Genomic DNA, 22,883 nt, shown 5'->3' with positions numbered 1-22,883 from the left:
TGCGGTCGAACTTAAAAACCGAAGACCAGTTCGCGCTTTCCACTTTTCCCTGGTGTCCTCCTCTTTTTCTTTCTACCCCGTCCACCACGGCCTGTTTCCTCTTCTGCCATGCAGAATCTCAAGCCTGGTCGTCGGCCTTCAGATTGAAACAGACAGTCCGGAGGTGAATGTCGGCGCTTGCCGCTGGTTCCTGACGAGGCGTACCTCCCCACGTGGCCTCACGACATTAGGGGTTGAATCATAACGTACGAAGGCGTCATCCGCAGCGTGCGGATGACGCCGGAACTTCAGACAAAAAAAAAAAATTCATTAACGCGATAAACCGCCTCGATCTCGTCGCCACTAACTTCAGTTGCCCCGAGGGCCTTCTAAAAATCCGAGAGTACTAAGAATTCAAGGCCCGACACGCACCTACCAAGAAGGCAGAACCCGTGGAAAAGTTCTCATTAATTAAAACATGGTCGTGACACAATCTTCCCCCGGATAAATTTAAAGTTGTCTCTCAGCCGGCTGCCCGCCACCGCGGCTGCTCATGGCTGCCCACAACCAAGCATAGCAACATCATCACGCACGCGTGTTAGACACATCACGCATTCTGTGTTTCTCGGATTTATCAAAATATTCGAGGCAAATTTATTTATTTTTTAATAAGTTTCCTCCATCAGCTTGAAAGCCAGGAATCACAAGGACGGTTTTTTTCAATGTATTTTTTTTCTTCGGCATTTTGTTTTGCGTTTTGTATCTCCTCTAGATTTTCTATAGCTGATCCTCGGTCAGCAATTAGCGTACTTTGGAAAGTAACAAAAAAACGAAAACAAAAAACACCGTATTTGTAAGGCGTTTTCTTATACTGCTTACCAGCAACACATTTAATTATTTTTGGAGTGTAATACGATTGACGGTACTCCTTTTACAGTCTCTTGCTCCATGCCTGATGTGAGTATACATTCAGACGAGCGAAGCAGCGTGCTGATCGCGGCGGCTCGGCGGCTGCCCGCACCTCAGCCCCGGCGCGAGATCTCTGGTGACCTTCTGCCCGTGACGTGTGGGGAGCATGGCTTAAACGGGTCATTAGTCCCGCAAGACCGATGGGCAGCCCCGAGGGCCACATCGAGTGGACGGCACCAAGTGGTCGGGCGCCAGATACTGCAGCCGCTCTTCCCCACAAATGGTCGGGTAGGCGCGTTAAACTCTCATTTGTTCGCACTTCATTCGTATTCGGTTAAATACTCGAGAAACGTGAGAAAGAAAATTTTTTCATTTGTTTTCTTCTAAGCATCGCAGGACATACCGCGTTGGCTCAATGACGGCATCAAACAAAGATTTCATAATCATTCCACAGGGTGCCTCAAATAGCGGCGAGGCTTTTTAAATTGGCGGCATAAATCGGTTTCTTAACCTATCGCGCTAAAACCCTGTGCAGCGTCGCCCACAGGTGGTGCATATTTTCTATAAAATATGCACCACCTGCACCATTTTAGAATCAGTGAATCACCCTACCCCTTCCAAGCTGGATCTGAAGCACAACCCGATGCGATGGTGCGGGGAAAAAATATATAACGCATTTTTATGACGAGACCTAGTGTATACAGGGCGCAGCCATGATAGATGCACGCTGCCTATCGTTTCATTGAATACGGTCTTCGGCAGCGTGAGCATTACCGCGCTCGAACATGTATCATAAGGTCTCGTCGTAGCTCCGTTTCTACTCGTGAACTTCCACTTTCTTTATATACTAACGCTTTATTTTTGGGCACTGCTCGAGGGATATCCGACATTTCTCTTCTACCCTCACAGCAGGCAAATAAAACAAAATGACGAATCGTGACGCTGGAACAACGGCATGCCATCTCATATACAAGAAACATAAAACCCAAAGCCCACTCAAAAAAAAAAAAAAAAAAAGGCACAGGCAAACGCACACACTCCACGCACCTATAGAGACACATGTACACGAAGGAAGAAAGAAAGAAAGGATAAGGACTTTACTGCGTCCTGGGCTCCTTGTCCGGAAAATCCGGGCATGAGCAAAAGCGAGCCCGCGGCCGAGACAGAAGGTGTATCTCCTGTTCTTGATCGTGACAGACGGACCGAGAAGCTTCGGTCGGGTCGCTGGACGAAGCATGCCGAGCATCAATCCAGCATGACTTTAGGGAGAAAACAAATACCAGGGAGTTATCGGAGACCAAATGTGTGCAGGATACATACGAACTAACGCGTAAGGAAACAAAGGAAACGTCGTATTTCTTTTTTAACGCGGTGTGGTGTTCTTTGCACTATATACGTTTAATACTGTTACAAGGGATTACGTCAATATGCGAAAGCACGTTATCACAGCAGCCAAGCACGACAACGCTAGGTTATTACTGTAGTTCGCAGTCGTACTTAACGAATGCCCTCGCAACGGTACCCTAAAGGAAGGCCCCCGCAGAACGCGAGACAACAAATTACGGTAAACAACACCAGGTTGAAGTTTCCCTTGCTTGTAAGATTCTCATGATTATAAACTTTCACATGCTGATTGTACAATGCTCATGAGTATAACGTTTCCCTTGCTGATTGTACAATGTTCGTGAGTTTAACGCTTCACTGGCTCATAGTACAATTCTCATGATTATGACGTTTTACTTACTCATTGTATGATGCTCATGAGTATAATATTTCACTTGCTCATTGTACATTGCTCATGAGTATGACGTTTCACTTCCTAATTTTACAGTGTTCATAGGTATGACGTTTCACTTGCTCATTGTGCGATTTTCATGAGTACGGCGAAGGGTGGTACACCAACACAACGCAGCTACGACCACAGGAGTAACGAATAAATGTTGGTTCACTCTCTTTCTCTCTCTTGTGATTATTACACTTCACTTGCTCATGGTGCCTGTGCCACTTGTAGCTTTCGGTTTAGTCTTATTCTGACCTTCGTCATCCGCTGATATTTTATTTTGCGCCGTGATTGGCTTTGGCCGTGTTCCGCTGGAAAGTAAACTCATACTTTTTTTAGAGTGCATAGTCAAACGTTGCCAAGCGCTTCATTGCGAATGGGTCATTATTTTTTATTTTCGTAATTGCGTAGTCACTACAAAAAAGGAGGCTCCTACGTTCCATTGGTTGTTCATGAATGATCGGTGCTCCGAGTGCATTGCCGGAGAGTCTACGTTCGGGAACCTCCAAGAGTGCCGACAACGAGACAAGAAACGTTGCCTTCAAACTTCAGGACGGATGTCATACGAGCACCACAAAACAGAACCTTCGACGGAATACCCCGCCAATGCTCCATCACAAAAGACGCCTTGCGCAAAGAGAAATAAGTGAACGTTGTTCGAACGGTTTCTCAGCGTCGATGGAAGGAAAACACCGTTTCCGTGCCGAATTCAATTTTGCCGAGAGGTTTCTGGAATGCATCACCACGCTTGTATTTTGTTCAGATTTGCTTCCACGTCCGTCTTTGTCAACAACCTCCATTAAAATAAGCCCTGGGAGTATGATACGGCAGGCTAATAACCAAGCCCCCGCCCCTCCCCCCAATCCGCATGTCGGAGAGTTATATGTGTTTTCGCTATTAAAATATTGTTGCAATACAGATTATGTTGAAGTGGGACAGTAAGACGATTGATGCCAATGCTGCGTTTTGTTTTCTCTTTGTGCTGTTGTTTTTTGTTTTTCTACATGCTCGTGTGTCATCATCGCGTTCTTTCTCACGGTTCTGCTTTTAACGAAATTGTCGTTCGGTGATGGCAGCGACTTGATCGAACCATTTTCTTGTCGTGGAAAAACAATCGCTTCTCTCTTCTATTCATGCAAAACATATGAATATATCTATAAGACACGATGAGAAGAAGTAAGAATTCTTAAAGCACTGATACACTCTCAGAACTCCCTGAGTGTAAATTACGCCTGGGTAACAAATGCGATTGGTAACGTGCATTCATGGTAAAGCGTTTTCAGCAAAAAAAGGCAAGGCTATGTCCCAGTATTCGTGCCCAGTCATCGAGTCGCATTAGGGGTCACATTGAAAAATAGCTTTGGTGGGGGCGCCGCTGTATTTTCTCGATAAATGAAAATTGCCAAAAGAGCCACAAAGCTCTCCAGATATAAAAAGCTAAACATCCAATTAATCAAAAGGAGCAAACGGAAGAGTATGATAAAACATGAATTAGAGGGAAACAAAATTTATAACCGAGGCCGGGGGAGTCAAGAAAGTAAAGCGTTCTGAGTCCTCCAGCGATGATGCGTGGAGTCAGTCCAAAAGGCGATGTTTCCTCCTGAAGGATATCCCATTCCGCAGACGTTTTGCGTTGGATTCAGTAAGCTTTCCAAAATCAGAAATAAAAATTTAAAAAAAATCAAGAAATCGGTCGTTGTGAATGTTTACACATACTGCAGGAAGTTCCCGAGAAAAAAGAATCGTATCTTTTGACCCGGGTAAATCAACTATGCACCGCAAAAGAGCTCTAACTCCGTGTTAATGTGACGCTAGCGGTTGGGGTAGAACGCGAAAGTTTGAAAGCACAACCTGCACCAAAAAACAAACTGGAGAAAAGCGAAATTTCTTAATGAACCGACGTCCACCCTACCCTAATATCATCAAAAAAGCAACAAATCTGTGGACGATTGTAGCATCTATTTTAATTTAAAAAAAAAAAGAAAAACTTGTCAGCAAGAACGAGGATATTGTTTTCTTCGTTACTGGCCTGTTGTTTTTCACTGAAAAAAGGTACTGAAGTCACCCAAAGTGTTATTTCTTCTTTTGACGTTATCCGGCTTAAGTGGATGTCGGCTCATAGAGAAATTTCGTTTTCGATTATATTTTCATCCAGGTAACGTGATGTTCTCAGAAGTTTTCTTTCTATACCAGCCGCTGGAGTCACATTCTCATAAAGATTGAGCTTTCCGCGATGAATAGTTTATCTACCCAGACCTGGTAGATAAACTTTTGTGAACTCACTGTATATATTGTAGCTCTGTCTTCGAGGTACGCCAACAGCGGTTAATCACTCTGAAGGAGCCGATTCAGTCTGTAAAACTAGAAATTGGGGCCGGCTCGTTAGAATCAGCGTCTTAGCTTAGTCTGGGTGAAAGAAAGCCTGCTAAGCCTGAGGACCGCGAGCGGTCCTCAGGCTTAGCAAAGAAAGCCTGCAACACGAGTCTCCACAGAGACCTATGTGCTAGGGAGAAGAACACTGTAGCACCTAGAGTGGCAGTAGCCTGTCCTGCTGTGGCAATGATGAAGAGGAGCGAACGGAATAAGAGGAAACACAAACTGAAGGTCGGTTATGGCGGCGCCCATGCGCAGCTGCCTGAAATCGTCTATAAGACGCTTTCCGTTTCCTTTTGTTCTGAGTCACGTGGGTTCCCTATTTGCTATAGGGGACTAAAAAATAATTAATATTTCAACTTGGAATTTTCGATAGAGAATACCTGAGGCAAAACAAGATTCTGTGACAGTCACGCATTTTTTTGTGAAAACATTCCAGTAGCGTGGAGAGATCAAAACAGCTTTACCACAAGACGGCTGCATCCTTGTGCTAAAGGTGTATAGTATGAACATTGAACACAGTTTTGAACGGAACGGCGTTCCTGGAACGCGTTCCTTTTAGGAGGAACGAAGGAACGCCACCGTTCCATTTTTCATCGGTGGAACTGGAACGGGAACTCGTTAAATTTTTACTTTAACGAAAAAAGGAACGGCGTTCCTTTTTTCCGTCCAATGTGGTAATTTGTATTTTATTTTTAAGTGGGAAATTCTAAAAGTATAAAAAACATATCTTTACAAAGACCAGGGTCTCGTTAAATGTTTGGTTACTTAGGGTTTATTTTGTGTAGTCCTCGCTTGCTAGTAGTAGGGTGCAGGAGAGCTAGTAGACATTTATTATTTTTGCAGTGCCCGGGAGTGCGGTACGAAACGCAATACGTTTAGTCGAAGGAAAAGACAGAGAAAGAGGGACGTTTCTAACTTAGCCACTTCCTTTTCTTCCACGAATACTCATACACCCAGAAATCTAAGGCCGACTACAACCATCACTGAACTTCCACAAACAGACCTACAGTTACAACAGAAGAGCAGGTTACCTGACATCCAACGCACCTCTGTATCCCAAATATTCGTCACTTAAATGATACAAACAATTAATCTTTACTTCTCTCCTTGTCCCCAACCTTCAAACAGAACAACGAATCTACACTTCACGGAAAAAAAAAAACTTGTATTTTTCAAGACCGACCTTCAAAAGCCGTACCCTCTTCTTTACTTGCACGTCTTGCGGACGCCAACATCAAGAAGCAACCGTTGTTAAGTTCGAACAAGGTACTTTGTCAGATTGAAACGTGTGAGGTTGTTGTAAAAAGCTCGTGCAATGTGTAGTAACAGTACATTTGGCTCGTCTGAATCGCCCATCCCAAACAGGAATATGGTAAAACGCTGAGATTTTTTAAGGTGAATATATCAACAAAAAGAACCCTGCTGTCGTGTGTCTTGTTCTCCTGTTGCCCTGTTATCCGTGCATTCAAATTCGTATGTTGCCATTTAATGGGATAGATTAAAAAAAAAAAAAACTTTGCTTGATCTAACTAATTATGATAATCAGAAAACTGCGAATGTACGCGTTTTAAAAATCAGAAGGAACGAGGAACGAACTGTCGTTCCTTTTTTTGCGGAACATGTACAACACTGATTAGACATAAAAAAAGGACCGGAGAGTAAGACGGATACGTTAACATAAACGGTTATTCTCGGTTTGATGCTTAATTGAAGCAGCTCAAGGTCTAACGTCAGACCATTTTTTACACCTCCTCGTTCATATAAAAAACGGGCAGGGACGGGAACTAAGCCCAAAAATGAACTTGCATTCTGCAGCCCGCACTTGCCATCCTGTTCGTTCGAGCGACGGTGCTCCAACACAAAAGGCCGTTCATTTTAAGCTGAGTGCCTGACCCTTTGATTCACGGTATTTTCTCGTCCAACCTGACCCTGGGTCACACTGCCCGTCATGCAGCTCGCAAAAGTTAGGAATCGGAAACATTTTATAATCCTTAGTTGCAGGATTGCTGGCTGGCACCAGCAGAGCGGGTACATGTCCCACATCTGTATGCCCCGCGTGTGTTCCGCTACACCACCCTCGAATCCCCGAGCCTAATTGTTACATCTCGTACCGGACGCCTTCTTTTTGTTTTAGGTTCGTCGAGCATGACGAACAAAAAGGGGCATGGCTTTAACGACATAACACGCTCCCTTATGCCAGCCCCCTCCACCCCTCTCTCCACACACCCCCCCCCCCCAAAAAAAAAAACAAAAAAAAAAAAAAACAAGGAATAAAAAGTGTTGCTGGGGACATAACAAACGACGCTGAGTTAATTACCGCCGCTTGTTACTGGTTCGCGTCGAGCACAAATAACCGTCGCTCGCTCTCCCGTGCCGGAGTACGCGGTCCGCACGGAGGACGCCGTCCATTCTGGCCTCGCTGACAAACGACATTGGCCAGACAAAAGCCAGGAGGGCACACCGTGCTCGGGGACGCTGCCGCCACCGCGGTATCTCGCTGCAGCCGCCCCCAGCCTCCCATCCTCCGCGGGCCCTCTCGGCAGTGCGCTGGGCACTGCTTCACCGCCGGACATTGGATCACATATACTGTTCCGGTTCTTTCTGATTTTTTTTTCCTAAGGCTCTCGCAACATGCCACTGTACAGGACGCGACCGGTATTGCGGCATCTCTCGGATGTCCGCCTGCGCTGAGGTATTTCAGTTTGTGCTCCCGCGCCGATTCGGGACATTCGGATGGTCTCTTCTTCAGGGCGGCGTGTTTGTCGCAAAGGGCGCCCTCGGGGGTTTCAGGGAACGCTTGCCGAAAAAAAAAAAAAAAGAAAGTGAGAGAGAAGGAGGGAAAAGGAGATTGAAGCTGAAAGTTGTCTCTGGGATGTAACCATGAGATATGGACCATCCGATGGCGCGTTAGGGGACGACGGAGGAGAAAAACTAGGGAAGCCCAAAAGCTGCGTCGCGAGATGTATTTGAAACACTGAGCGTTCTGTCTTCCTTTAGACCAGTTCAGCCAATAGGGAATTATAGTAGATCGTACTGATAACTCTGATAACGATAATGGATACTCTGCTGAAGCCTATGCGTACGCATCATACCGTTATCGGGTATCGCCACAGGAGGTATTGGATCGATCAACCAAAACTCCCGAATGAAAGATGCAACCACCTCCCGTAAAATAAAAAAAATAAAATATAATAAATAAAAAATAGTAATAAATAAATAAATAAATAAAGGTTTGATGGTTTTTCACTATCGATGCGGCATGGCCTATGGTAATGAGCCGCGATGCTGTTCGCCTTACTCATTGGCTAAGATGATTCCACAGGAAGCCCAATTATTATGGTGTATCAAAGTTATAGGCTAACTCCGGTGCTTTTTCTCAGTTTTAGGCTTATGAATATAGTGAAGAAAGTGTCATTGTATTAGAAGGTGTATTTTTTTTTCTCGGTGCCTCGTGTAGTTTTGTATATATTTTTTCTTAAAGTTTTGTTTTCAGGGTCTACGGAGAAACCGAAAGTACCGGTACGAGAATGATGGCAACCCTGTTGATCGGCTGCATGGCCGTCGTGTGATGCAAGGTTCGTACTGCGGTGCCGCCAAACGTACGTCTGGCCTAGTCTCAAGAACAGTTCCGATAAGTCAGATAAGATGATACGGCTGATTTACTGCTTTTCTTCGTAGATATAAAACATCATACACAATCATAAAGTAGCCGCCTAAAAAGAAAAGTTTGGCAGGATGACCGCAGGCTCAGAGAAGACTCAGAACGAGCCCCCACGTACTTTTTGAGAACTACAATATTGATGCTATGCAATATAGGTTGCAGAGGCGCTCTCGTAGCTTATTGTAAGCTCGTGCTGAGCAGGCACTGACTGAACAATGGCCGTCGGTGAATGCCACCTTCGGCACCACGACGCGCTTGAGCGAGCAGGGTGTCAAAAAGTTTCGTGCGCGATCGCTGCGGAGCATTTACACACTACGGCCGCTAAAACATAACAAAACAAGGAAATATCGACCGCTGGGACGGCCGGAAACGCAGCAGAAAAACACGGTCAAAGAGTTGGCAGTACGAACAAGTATCCTCCTTGAGTGCCAACATGACGTCATCGCATAAGGCTGCTTGACAAGCAGCCAACCCGCTGAATTCTCGCTGAGTAGCCGGTGGTAGTGTTTTAATATCGGTTTTAGAGCGGATCGAGGATTCCCATTAGTGCAATATTTCGGCAGTGCTCGTATTCGCAATTTTCAGTGATGGTGGTACCACCGTGTGAGAATCGGGCTTCCTAGCTCCCGTATGATATGCTTCAGAGTGAAGATGGACGCTTACAACTTTCTGGCGTGCAAGGACGAAGTAAAACCCTTATATCGCTCGGAGCTCACTAAACTCGAATTACTTACTCGTCGCAGACCCTACCTCGTCCTGCTGTTCTGCGGCGAGCATGCATCTAGATACCAGCCCTTCTGATATAAAACCTCTTCATGTTTTAAAAGTAGCGCAAGGTGCGTCGATGGAAGAGGCACGTGCAAAATGCAACCCTTGGGAAGATCATGGCGGCACAGCGCAGCACTGGGCTGGATTTCACACGCCATGTTCTTCCCAGAAGTGGCGCACGGCACCTGTCTGAGCATATCCACAACAATGGATGGCGCCACTTTCCCAGGATACAGGGGCTTTATTCTGATAGGCATCAGTGCGGCCCCCAATTAGCGTCGAAATTAGTGCGCCTGTATACACGCGCGCTTTTGCTTAAAGGGATACTACAACGAAATTTCGGCGCATATTTTTTGGTCTATATGTGTTCAAAAAAGCACCATCAAATCGAACATGCCAATATCTTGTTAAAGAAGTCACGAAAAGGAATTTTAAAACGAATTAAACGATTAGCAAAGAGCACCTGGTGGATGTCGCTAACGCCTCGCTTGTATTGCCCGTCTAGAAACCTTGGCAGCTAGTGACGGAGCATGTCTCGACTCCGGCCACGACGAGAGAAGAGGGGCAGGAGGAACTTCCCTCTTCAAGAGAATGCCTTTTGTGTGTCACAGAAGTCGCTATTGTCCCCCTACAAGATTATAGAAGATTAACCCGTCACTCAAAACTTGTACAAAAGCAGCCGCTTCGGTGGCTGGAACGACTAGGCCATACTCTCGACGTCAGCCTCGCCGTAGCTTTGCTCGTCTTGAGACGACCTACGTAACGATTGCGTTGGATGTCACGTGGTCTCCGCTGGGCCTTCTCCGAGCGCTTGCCAGAGTGGGCCGTTTATAACGAAAAATACAGCCACCAGGCTCAAAATAGAAACGTGCGATTGTAATTTACGGATATTGTGGATCATATTCAACCTATTTTTGAACACAACGGGAATATTTCAAATTTCGTGGAAGTATCCCTTTAAAGGGGCGGTGCAACAATTTGCGGACTTTGGCTAATTAATTGCGGGAATCGATCCCGGCCACATATAAAACGAAAGACCAAAAACTATTTTTTCCTGCTTGCCCTAGTTTTCATTAAAAAAAAATAAAAGAAATTGGTATCTCTGGCACCCCTCAACTCAACATTGAAGCGGCACCAGCTTCGCCTGTGACGTCATTCGGAGTGGCGTTGGTTTCCGGTTGGGTGCTTCTGGCTTCCGTTTCCCCAGCGCGCAGGCTCGCCAGGCTCGCCGCTCTCCCGCTCTCCCCGCTCTCCCGTCGATTCCCGACCAACATGGCGGCATGGGCGGACGGCCTGAGCGACGTCGAGCGCAAGATGCTTGCGTATAGTAAGTCAGTTGGACTTGTGCGGCGGGCAGTCGAAGTCGAGGTTGAGACACCAGGAACAATAACGATACCACGATACTACGGACCACGACCAACGCACTCCGTCGAGCGAGGGAAAGACAAAACGTCCGGGTTGCTCGTATAGCCGCCGTAGGCGCCTCGGGCGTCGACAGATGTCGGCGACGGCAGGTTTTGTTGACTGCGGTAGCTGGCGCCACAAATCTTAGGGGCAATATTAGGCTTTTGAAGCGTTTCTGCATGCCTAAACAACAAGATTTTTTTAAACTTAACCTTAAATCAAGCTTACAATTGCCTAACACTATCACTTACAAAAACCACTCCGAATGACGTCACACCACAGGTTCCATTTGCGCCCACCATGCGGCCGCAGGTTGGGAAAAAAACCGTTTTTTATTTTGCGATTACGCAGCGAAATAGAGGTATTTTGGGGTATGGTGGCACTTTTTCTCTCACTTATGCTGAAGCAAACAATAAAAAAAACACAAGCTGTACATTCTTTCAGTGTTAAAATCATTGCACCGCCCCTTAAGTTACAGTGTTCTAGAGGATGTAGTGATAAGAGAGGCGCCCGCTTACAATGGGCCGCGTGAAGACGGTCAACGTAGATGGCCGCGAGTGACTCTGCAGAGTTCCGAGCCCTAGAGTTCCTGTATAGACCTTTTCATTTTAGTAGTTGCATCACCGGCGAATAGAGGGCGCTGACGCGCTCGGCGCCATTAGGTTGCTTCAATTTGGTTGGTTTCAGTTTCAACGTGAACGCGGCTACGTTGCTGATTTGCGTTGTTTTTGCTTAATTTGGTGATAAGATTATTTTTCTTATAACACAAAACTAACGAAACAGTGGTACCGAGTCACTTTGAGGACTACAAGGTGCATTTTATTCTTATTTGCAGTTTTTTTTTTTTACCAACTCCTCTGATTATCAGATTATGGTCGGTATCGAAACGCCTCACTGATGTAGAGGGAAGATTACCATCGTCTGCGGCCGTACCCGCCTTGCAGTGTTTTAACTTTAGATATCAAAGATTGGTGCTATTCCATGGAACAGACTAGCCTACTCGCTGGCCGAGTGGGCTCGCCCACACCGGCTTGGAGCACGTGGAGTGAAAGCTCGCGCTGCACAACACGAGGATACTGGGTTGAATGAACCAATTTAAAAAATTCCGGCGTGCAACACAGAGTGCGTCCATTATAGGACGCACTCTGTGTTGCACCTCTTTCTCCATGGAAAAGATCGTGGCATGATTTTGATTTCGATCGCCTAGCTGACGAAGTAGTGCATCTGAGCACTGCATGAAAATAAAGAGAAAGTTCAGTTGCATTGCACACATTCATCTTCGTAATAGCCCTCCTTTGAATATCTAACCTCCAACGGTCGTAGGGACTTGTCTAGACTTATCGAAAAGCATAAATAAGGCTTGCAGCGTCCCATGGCTTTCTGGCGGCCTGGCTGCCAGGAAGCTTTGGATGAATGGCAATAGACATGCGACATTCGCGAAAATGTTTTATGCCCATCGCTTTTAATCAATCGTGATATAGTTGAAAAATGCACGTCACTCAATGTTTTCTTTCGAAGGACGGATCAGAGACATCAAAACTGCCGCTCGTCCCGGCGATGGCTTAGAAGCTTTCTCTTTTCCTTTTTTGTTTAGAAGGCCAAACAGCAGTAGGAGGCTTGCATGAAAGTTATATCAAGCTTAAAAGTAAAATAAGAAAGAGAGCTAAAAAAACGCGGCTCATGAAGCTTTTTTTTTTTTTTGTTTTCCCAAGACAATCAACAAGATCGCGTGACTTTCTTGCAACATGAGAACAACCTTGAGAACACAATCCCCGTTTTTGTTTTACAGCATGAGTTTTTCAGTAACCGTGTGAAGCTCAGCAGCTGTTGCGACTTTTGTTCTGTGAACTTTCCCGACGTAGAAGTGTTTGCACAACTCATGTATTAGCGCGAAAAGAGAATAGTGGATTCATAAAGAAAGGGCCAAGTATCAGCTCGCCTCAACGCGACTGAAGGTCATGTGTCATATGCGACAGTTGGGTTCGTAAAATTACAACGCTGCTGGCGCCGCCTATCGTGCGGCGTGCTTGCACCACGCTGGTGTGCGCTAGTGAATCTCTCTTACAGCAACCACAATGGAAGTGCGGGGTCAGACGGAAACGTTTACGAATATACCACCTTGAAGACAGGACCTGCGTATGACGTCATCGTTAGTAGATGCTCAACGTCGCCGTGTGCACTTGTTCCGAAACGCTGCAAGACGCGCAGGCAGCCATGCTGACGAAATCTAGAGGATGCTGCGTGGATCCACTAGTAATGACGTTCCTTGCCTTTTAGGTAGTATTGCTTTTACATAATTTTAAGGCCTCCAGCGTCCTTTAATTGAATTGCGACGCTTGTAACTACCGTTGGAAGTCTTACGAAGTTTAATTCCACAGCTTTGTGCGGTATTACGGCCGCAGGTATCGTCTGCATGTTTTCGAAAGCACGTCATTGAACCCTTTATCGATTCGAAATGGCGAATGCTTGAACGCGTGATAATGAACCCCGCATAAAAAACACAAAGCGTTTTATTTTTGTTTTTAATGTTGCGTTAAGTCATTTTTTTTTCTTCTTCTTCAGTCGTCTCCCTGGTTTTAGACTATTTTTGCATAACTCGATCCGACCGTACTCATAACAAACATGAATATAAATTAAATTTTCTTCAAAATGAACGCCAGTAAACAACTAAATTGTTAGATCTTTTATAATGCGAAAAGATTATTCTCAGACCTAATCGTTCCCTCTGAAAGAGAGATACTTCCCCGGGAGTTCCAATCAAAGGAGACACGGATGATAAGTCCCGGTGCGTGTTTTTGTTGAAGACACGAGAACATTGTATACAGTCTACATACAAAGGTACCAAATGGTGCTCCAAGGTACATGGTTGAGTTCAAATTACACAGAAAAAAGAAGCAGCCAGCTAACACGTCGTATGAAAAAGACGGTCTCCAGACATTGTCTGAGGTGTTTACATGACGGTCCCGTTTGTCATACAAGCGCAGTCCGCATGCATGTTCGAAGAATGCATGGAGCAAACATGCTTGGAACAGGCTTGAGGCGAATCCGCAGATTATTCCGTCTGCAGCGAAGGCCGTGTTTTTTGTTTGATCATAGCCTTCTGCATATTGACAAAGCCTGGCAGATCGCCACGAGACGCAGCCGCCGAAATGGAAAATGTAGAACGGCAGACAACGGATGAGAGGAGAGCCACGTGAAGGGCGCCCCGCTGCGGCGAGACGCCGAAACACACTTCTCCCCCAGCGATGGAATGTCCGCTCGTGCTCCTCGCGTTCCTCGCGCTACCGCTCCTTTTCTCATCGTGTTTAAAAAAAACATGTTTCGGATCCCCGCCGCTGCAAAAGCTGCGCTCTGACGTTCAGGTTCCCCGAGAAATGATCTGTGCTACCAGATCATCGCGCTCCAAATCTGCGACCGGGCACTCGTGGTCGAACTTCCAGGCTTTGTGAGTATAGATTAGGATATGGTATGGAAGTATGAACAGCGTGAGAGCGGCTGAAGGAATTCTCGAGAAGGTCAGCTTCTCCACTTGAGTTCATCGGCGAGGATGGAAGCCGATTTTTTCCTTCGTCGACGGGTGAAGTCGGGATGCAAGCAGCCCTCCTACAGGTCTCACTGCGTTCCTAGGTGCAAGCCCCTGATTTTCTTCCTCTGGTGTGCTTATGTATGTTGGGTTGGCCTCTTCCTCTTTGAACTTGTTCGGTGAGCCGCTTAACTGCGCGCGCCTTCTGCCGGCATGCGAGCTGAGGTAACCACATAGAGACTAAATTGCGGGACCTCCACCCCCCTCTCTCGCCCCAAGATGTCATCGGCAGTAAATGTACACACAGCGCCACTTAAGTAAAGTTAGCGTCGCCGCCAGGGCGTCCTGCAGCGTCTCACGAAGAATGCGATGTAAATCAGCAGACGGCGACACCGAAACGGACGCGTCGGCCTCTTCGCTCTCGTCGAGCTTCGGCGTGTTCGCCGCTTGGGATTCATTAACGATGACGTCATGCGCAGGCCTCGTCTTCGAGTTTGTGTTGGCTGAGGCGGCACACAAGTGACTCGCCTCCCGGATCCGCGTCTCGGCGAGGCGTCCGAACACATTGCTGAGACCACCGGCTAAATAATTATCGCCCATTTCGACGGCACTGCCGCAAGAACGCCCCACAGTAATAAAAAAATTACAAAACAATACCGTTTTTGTTTTATTCTTCGCGGAAAACCTAATTGTTACTCACCTTCCTAGCTCGGGCGTAAATGCTATTCATGTACGTGTTCTAAACTGTATCCGTGTGTGTAAAAAAGGTGTTTTATCTTTCTCTTCAGGGACATGACATTCGGCTAAGAGGCCTAGAGTGCTCTACGTATGGTGCCAGTAGCTAAAGAACGATGCAAGCTTAGCGCGAACCCACGTCGTTTGTTTTCCTTGTAGTGCCATGCAATGCAATGCATACGCGCTCGCACGCGCGCGCGTGTGTGTGTGTGTGTATGTGTGTGTAGATGCGCGCCTACGTATGTAGGTGCGTGCCTGCGTGTGCGTGCGTGTGTGTTACATTAAAGATGTGAAATACCTCCGTGTAAACCTGAGATGAAGGTATATTTAAAAAAAATATACGAAACAACGAACTATTAAAGCGCAGATTGAAGTATATTCAACCAAAATCGCTTTATATGTGCGTCCATACCTCCTTGGCAGGTTCAAAATTCCTGCTGCCCAAACCACACTGAGTACCGTAACCTCCAACCAATAGGGATAAACCGCAGAAAAAAGCCAAAATACAAAAAGAAAGAACACGAAGAAAAGACACAAAAGAATAAACCCCAAACCTAGAAAATCTCCCAACATTTCACAAGGTCAAACATTTTAATCGACACGTGGCCATTAGATGATAAGCACAAACTCGGAAACTTTTTCGCTCCCGTAAAGAGACAAAAAGGGTTCACTGGTACAACTTCGAAAGATTATACTACGGGTCGCCTCTCCTTAGCACACTCCTACTGCTTTCTTTCTATGCATGTAATACCCGTGCCACACGGGCAACTCGAATGACATTTACAACGAATGACATTCGCCGCAAATATCATTCGACTGGTGGTATACACGGCCTGCACGAATGGAATTCGCTGCAAATGTCACATCCCACCGAAGGGGTTCGGCGGATCTTATTCGCATTCGGTCACGAGCTAATTTTGTAGCCTCTACCCCAGGCCCCAAGTAAAAGAACACCAATATGATTACGTTAATCAAGATATACCCGAACTAAAAGCTATTTATCTGTGTTTGTTTTTATTTATGCATTCCTTTATACTAGATTTGAAGCGCGGCTTGTCACATAATTGCAAGCGGCTACTCTTTAACCTTGTAGACACAGCCACTTCGCCTGCGTCGCCATCTTTTTCGCGTTTCTTCTCGGTTTTGTTGCGTTTTGTTCGAACTTCGAAGTTTCTTCCGATGGAGCCGCAAGCGTCGCAAGCGCCGCAAGAAACCACCTCTGGTTTCTAGGGTACCACCAACGCGATAGGCGCACTGGGCGGTGCGCAGCGAAAGCAGCAGCTAGAGCCACGGAGTTCGAGAGCAGCTGCTTTTCGATTTCATGAACGCGAGAGTGAGCGTGCACAGCTTCGGCTTCGAGCCTATGCTGCTCGGCATGGTGCTTGGCGAGTAAATAAATGAGAGCGCTCATTAACCGTCGCACCCGTTTAGCGTCCTCCGGTGAAAGGACCGACACTCGCGAGTGTGCAGGTGCCATTTCTTTCACTTTAATCAGCTTCTCGCTTTGGCCTATTGCGGCTAGAGCAACTAGAGCGTCACCAACAAATGAATTACAGCGGAAACGCAAAAAAAAAATATATAAAGTAATTGCATGCAAAATTTGTTTAAAACTACCTATATACACTTTTTAGAGATCATAGCCTTGAACAAACGTATTTAGCTTACCAAAAACTTTACAATTAGTTTTCTTCAGAAAGCAGGCGCAATCATCATCACGGCGCAAAATGACATTCGAAATGTACGTGTAGCATGGTTCTTGAAATGTAATGTCATTCGGCGCCCGAATGAGATTCGCCTTGAATGGCATTTCCCATGTCCGTGTGGCTCGGGTATAGGACATCAATGCTCCCCACTCTGGTTCACAGTTGTTACATTCGTCTACATGTTTTGCGATTTCGGAATTTGGTGCATTACTTTTCACCGTTTTTTTTTTTCTGAGGTGCAATGCTTTAGGCGCTAAGTTATTTTTGTAAAATACCTTAGCGCGCACCATCATTCCACATTTGAAGTACCCCAGGAGTGTTTCGACTCTAAATAATTTTTGCTAATTTAATCATTTATATTTCTATCCTTACAGGATATGTTTTAGGAGCGATTACAAAGCATTCAACAGGAACGACATGAATGAAGGAACCCTGGGATAAATCTTAGAATATCTACAACAGTACACGTGAAATTTGCATCGCGAAGGCTTTAGAATTTATAGACTAAAATAAAATTGTGCGCTCTATTACATAATAAACGAAATTCGCATCATGTGCATGAGATAAAAAGATGCTTAATATTTACTGTTCCTAATTTTTTAATTAAGCTTTTATGCGCATTTAGCGGAGTTTTGTTTTGGTGTTGCTTTGTCTCGTCTCGCATAATAATGCTCATGTGCAGATTTTAGTACTTCACTATTGCCATGACGAAATAGTTTGAATAGTAGATTGTTTGGTGGACTATAGTAGAATGTAGTCAAACTGTTTGGTGGATAAGTATTCTCTCAGGTAGCAGTACTTTTTGTACCTGACATTCCTTTCCGGCGACGCCGGTAAGAATCCCAATAAAGAAAGAAAGAAGAAAACAAAAAGTGCTTTCATGTTTTATTCCTTCAGGTGCTCAGGAAATTTGCGCCCGGTCAAAATTCCTGGAAACAAGGTTACCCAATTCTGTAGCGGCGCGAAACTTACAAAACTCGGATCGATCGTGGCGGGTGGCGTCTTCAACCTCAACAACCTCGAATCGTACCACAAAAACGAACAAAAAAAAACATTTTTTTTTTATTCTGAGTAGCGGTACGCGCTATAATTGACCTCTCTCAAGGATAGAAAAATCGAAAAAAAAAAAAAAAAAACAAGTCGCCAGTCGCGGCTCGTCTTGCTCCGGTTGGAAAGTAATATAAGAGCGTAGTAAAATGATGGGGGATGGAGCAAGAAGAAAACTGGGGGAAAGCGGCGGCGATGCCGTGACCAAACTCAGCTCTGGCATAACATAAAAGGCAAAAGGTTTCTTCTTTTTCCACGCAACCGCCTTTCCCCCTTTTTCTCTCACGCAGCAACTGCCACGGTAGTGAAAAAAAGGTAGCATGTTTATTTTTGTTTGCTTTTTTCCTCCCAGCGCTATCCGAAATTCGGCCATCTCCCCCAGACTTTGCCTTCCTTTAAAAAAGAAACTCGGTTTTCTTCTCCTGCATACGACCTCTACGCAATTTCAAGATTCAAGAGTGCCGCAACCTCAAGGTGTTCGTTTCCCCCGCACATACAAAGAAACAAAACAACAAAAAAAAATGCCCGGGAAATAAAGACGGCTTCGGATAAATCGGGCTCTTACGGCAACGGAATGGATGCTCCACGATTCGTTTCCCTATAGGCTGCAGGGGGGGGGGGGGGGGGGGGGGGGGTGCAATCGCGATCTGGAATTGGTGTCGTCGGTCATTTATATTTGTAATTTGCTGGCCGGTCACTTGTACAGAAAATAGTGACGCCTATCACAGGTGTCTACCATGATCCAACCTCTCGCAAGAGCTAGGGTCGAGTGTTCATTAGAAATATTCTACAGTTTTCGTGAAACACGTTAAATCGTAGGAGACATTTTAGTCATAAATTGCGATTTGATGACTTAAATGGACGCGCTATGGATACGTTCGGTACAAAATTAACTTTTTCTTCCAACATACCGAAATATTTACGTCGCGACACTTATTTGAGCAGCTCTAAAATAGGCTTCTATTTCCGGGTCCAAGTCTCAAGATAGAAAGAGAGTTCGGAATCTCTACTAAGTCGAAAATCAGTCTCAAGAGGGAAACAACACATGCAATATATAAGCAGGGATAGAGTGCGGGTGAGCTGGTGATGAATCGACATCTTGTATAGCCTGAGATGAGGAACAATAAAAGTCGAAACCGTTTACAGCTCCCTGTAACGCCGAATTAGAGCGCAGCTCTTGAGGAGGAGGCGAGAAGGGTACAGAGGGGAGGGTATACCCCTCCTCCTCCTCCCGTCATTCTTCGATCTCCTCCGGGGGGTCACGTGACCTCGGGAAGGGGGGGGAATCACGTGACCTCGGGGAGGGGGGTCACGTAACCTTGGGGGGGGGGGGGGGGGTCACGTGACCCTGGGAGGTAGGGGAGGGAGGGGTCACGTGACCTCGGGGGGGGGGGGGGGGGTCACGTGACCTCGCGGTTACGCCGAAGCCGACGCCGACGCCGTTCAAGCCGGAAACGGGCCCCTAAGAGCTGCGCTCTAAAAAACGGACGAAGCCAACAAGGCAAGCTAGAAGTTTATTTCTTACGTACATATCCAATCCAAGTACTCAAACATTGTGTTTTCGCTTATATATTAGATGTTAATTTTTTTGTGTTTTCTTTTTTTTTGAGCGACGCTTGTATTTCTCGAAAGAGAAGCATGGTTTAGAACCACGAGCCTTCGGCGATGTGTAGTTTATTTTTGCGTTGAGGAAAACGCGAATTTTCATTCCCGCGAATACCCTGTAATTTCTCCGTGTGCATTTCTGCCCCTCTAAGTAAAGCCTGGCTAAGTGCGAAATTCACTGTTTATACACGAGCGCGTTTGCCGACGGCAGCTATGACTCGAGTACTGCCCCTGCCCAGAAACCCAAAAAGCGATGTCTCTGCGCATGCCCACATTCGGGGCTCTCCGACCAAGAGCGACCACACAAGAGTCGGCATATAATATGTAAGACCCAGGTTTGTTCGCGCGTCACCCGCAGAAGTCATCTGGTTCATATTCTGCCTCGCGATACTCTCAGAACAGCGATGGTTTCCATTGCTTTATTATGCACGGGTAATGAGAAGGGCGATCGATATCGCCACTCGTTTGCTGTGCAGTTTCAGCGAGGGAAGGGTTCCATTTAAAAGCGCAGGGCGTGGTTTATTGTATTCCTGATTCGTGATTGGTTCTCCGACGTTCCTGTCGGCTCATGCCGCTACCTGATCAGCTGAAGAGCGGTAATTATATACGCAGGGTCAGTTTTGGGTAGTATCGCGATACTGTGGTTTGTTACATTTTTTTTTTAACTTTTAACTGCAACTCGATTGATATTTTTTTTTTTAGTAAGTGCGACGATAAGTTAAATCTTTTTGAAAAAGTAACATAAAAGTATCTGCAAAGATACATATACCTTTCGTGCAATAAGTACCCTATTGTGTGTACACTCCAGCGGGTTTCGACCACGTGCGGAGGTTGGGCCCAACATTAGACGCGACAAAATAAAACAAGAACTCAAGATTATTTTCGTCGGAGCACAGTGCCGGCGCAGATGGCAGACGTTTTCCTACTTCTGTTTTTCCTTTTTCATCGCGCGGGAAAGCGCATTTAGTATTTGCTTTATTTCGACCTTTTTTGCGCGTGGCTCGCTCGCCCTGTCTTCACCCTTTCCGAGGTTATCGAACACCCTTCTCACTTCAACCGAGCGAAAGAACCACCTCGAGGGAACATGCGACGCGTAGACGCCTAAACGTTCTCCGACGTTGAGCGCAGCGAAATCAGATGGGCGCAGAACACGCCCGTTTCATTCTGCGGCGAGCAGGATTCCGATATCTGCGACCAATCATTATCTGGGCGCCGCGCTACGCCGCCTTTTCCGCGCTCTACGTCGACCGACCTACAACCTCGGTTTCTTGCGGGGAAGATAATGAGATAATCCTCCTAGCGCTCCCCTTTTTTTAAGCTGTGAGGGGAGCCGAATAGGGGCAATAGGAGAGGATATAGGAAAGGAGGCGGCGGGCAAAAATGTAAAGCGGGAATGTACGTCGGTCTTTAGGGAAGCTGAAGAGGTTTTCCAAGAAAACGAGTTAGAGGTGAAATCTAAGGTACTTTTATTCTGTGAATATGAATATCACGTTTGTTTTCCCCGAAGATGTATCTAAACGCAAGAAAACAGAAAAGCCTCCGATCAGTCTTTACGTCATAAAAGGTTATTTCGGCCTCCAAGCGTGTCGCTCGTATGGTCAGCGCGTGCAATTGCAAGATTGCCAGGTGTATTCCCCCGCACTGACACCAGTCGTGACGTCTCTTTCTGGCCTTTTTAAAGATGGCAAGAGTGCGCGTCATTGCTTTGATGAGCGGTGAAGTTGCGCGAGAACGGAGATTCTCAAAGTTCCTTTTATGACGTCACGTTCCGGGAAGGAGGGGCTTAGCGGTACTTTGAAAATGATTTTCTGTAGCCTCCGTGCACCAAATTGAAAAACAATCTGGATATTCGTGATCTTGGAGGTCAAATAAAGACGATTTAAGTGTTTTTACTCAAATACAGTGCCGCTTCAGCTTCCCTTTAAAGAGATGCTGCCTCATGTGGTGCGTAGGCGGGGCAAACACGCACAGCTGAGCGGGATTCTGCGATCCTTCAGGAAAATTGCAGATGTGCCCTTCTTCAAAGAAATCCCCGCGTGGCAAGCCCACACTCGTGCCTCTATTCCATTGAGCACGCACTGTGTGCAGCTAGGACCCGGAAAAAATGTTTGCCCGTACGGTCGCCCAGACGGAATGCACGATGCATTTTAGAGCGCAGCTCTTAGGGGCCCGTTTCCGGCTTGAGCGGCGTCGGCGTCGCCGTTGGCGTCGCCGTCGGCGTCGCCGTCGGCGTCGGCGTAACCGCGCGGTGCATCATGGGAAATGTTCCATAATGCACCGCGCGAGCCCCCCACCGGGGTCACGTGACCTCGTGGGGGGCACGTGACCCCCCCCGAGGTCACGTGACCCCTCGAGGTCACGTGACTCCCCTGAGGTCACGTGACCCCCTCCTCGAGGTCACGTGACCCCCGCCGATTTCGCGTGACCCCCTGATGAAGTCATCGACACTGATGACGTCACCGGCATCCACATCGTCATCGTCATCATCACTGATGACGTCATCATCAGTGATGATGACGATGACGATACGGGTGTCGGTGACGTCATCAGTGATGATGACGATGACGATGTAGATGCCGGTGACGTCATCAGTGATGATGAAGATGACGATGTGGATGCCGGTGACGTCATCAGTGATGATGACGTCATCAATGATGATGACGTCATCAGTGACGATGACGATGTGGATGCCGGTGACGTCATCAGTGATAATGACGTCATCAGTGATGATGACGATGACGATGCGGATGCCGGTGACGTCATCAGTGATGATGACGATGACGATGTGGATGCCGGTGACGTCATCAGTGATGATGACGATGTGGATGCCGCTGACGTCATCAGTGATGATGACGATGGCGATGTGGATGCCGGTGACATTACCGACATCCGCATCGTCATCGTCATCATCACTGATGACGTCATAAGTGACGTCACTGATGACGTCACCGACATTCGCATCGTCATCGTCATCGTCACTGGTGAAGTCATCAGTGACGTCACTAATGAAGTTATCGGTAGCCGCATCGTCATCGTCACTGATGACATCATCAGTGACGTCAGTGATGACATCATCGGCATTGGGGGTCACGTGACCCCCCAAGGTCATGTGACCCCCCAAAGTCACGTGACCCCCCCTGGCTAGTCTAACCCCCCCCCCCCCAGCGCCCTTCCCTCCTCCTCCTCAAGAGCTGCGCTCTAATTCGGCGTTAGAGGGAGTTGTAAGCGGCTTTCACTTTTTTTTTCTCATTTGTTTCCTCCAATTCTGTGATCCTGGAAGCAGCTCAATGAAACGAGGGTGCACTACTTCGAGGCGGAAGAGATAATGTTCGAGTGGGGAAGTTTCAGATATATACCAATGTTTACAAAACCATAACTCGATGCATTAAAAAG

This window comes from Ixodes scapularis, unplaced genomic scaffold, assembly GCF_016920785.2.
Source record: "Ixodes scapularis isolate PalLabHiFi unplaced genomic scaffold, ASM1692078v2 PGA_scaffold15__6_contigs__length_5221840, whole genome shotgun sequence".
Taxonomy (NCBI): Eukaryota; Metazoa; Arthropoda; class Arachnida; order Ixodida; family Ixodidae; genus Ixodes; species Ixodes scapularis.
Note: the sequence above shows the minus strand (reverse complement) of the source record.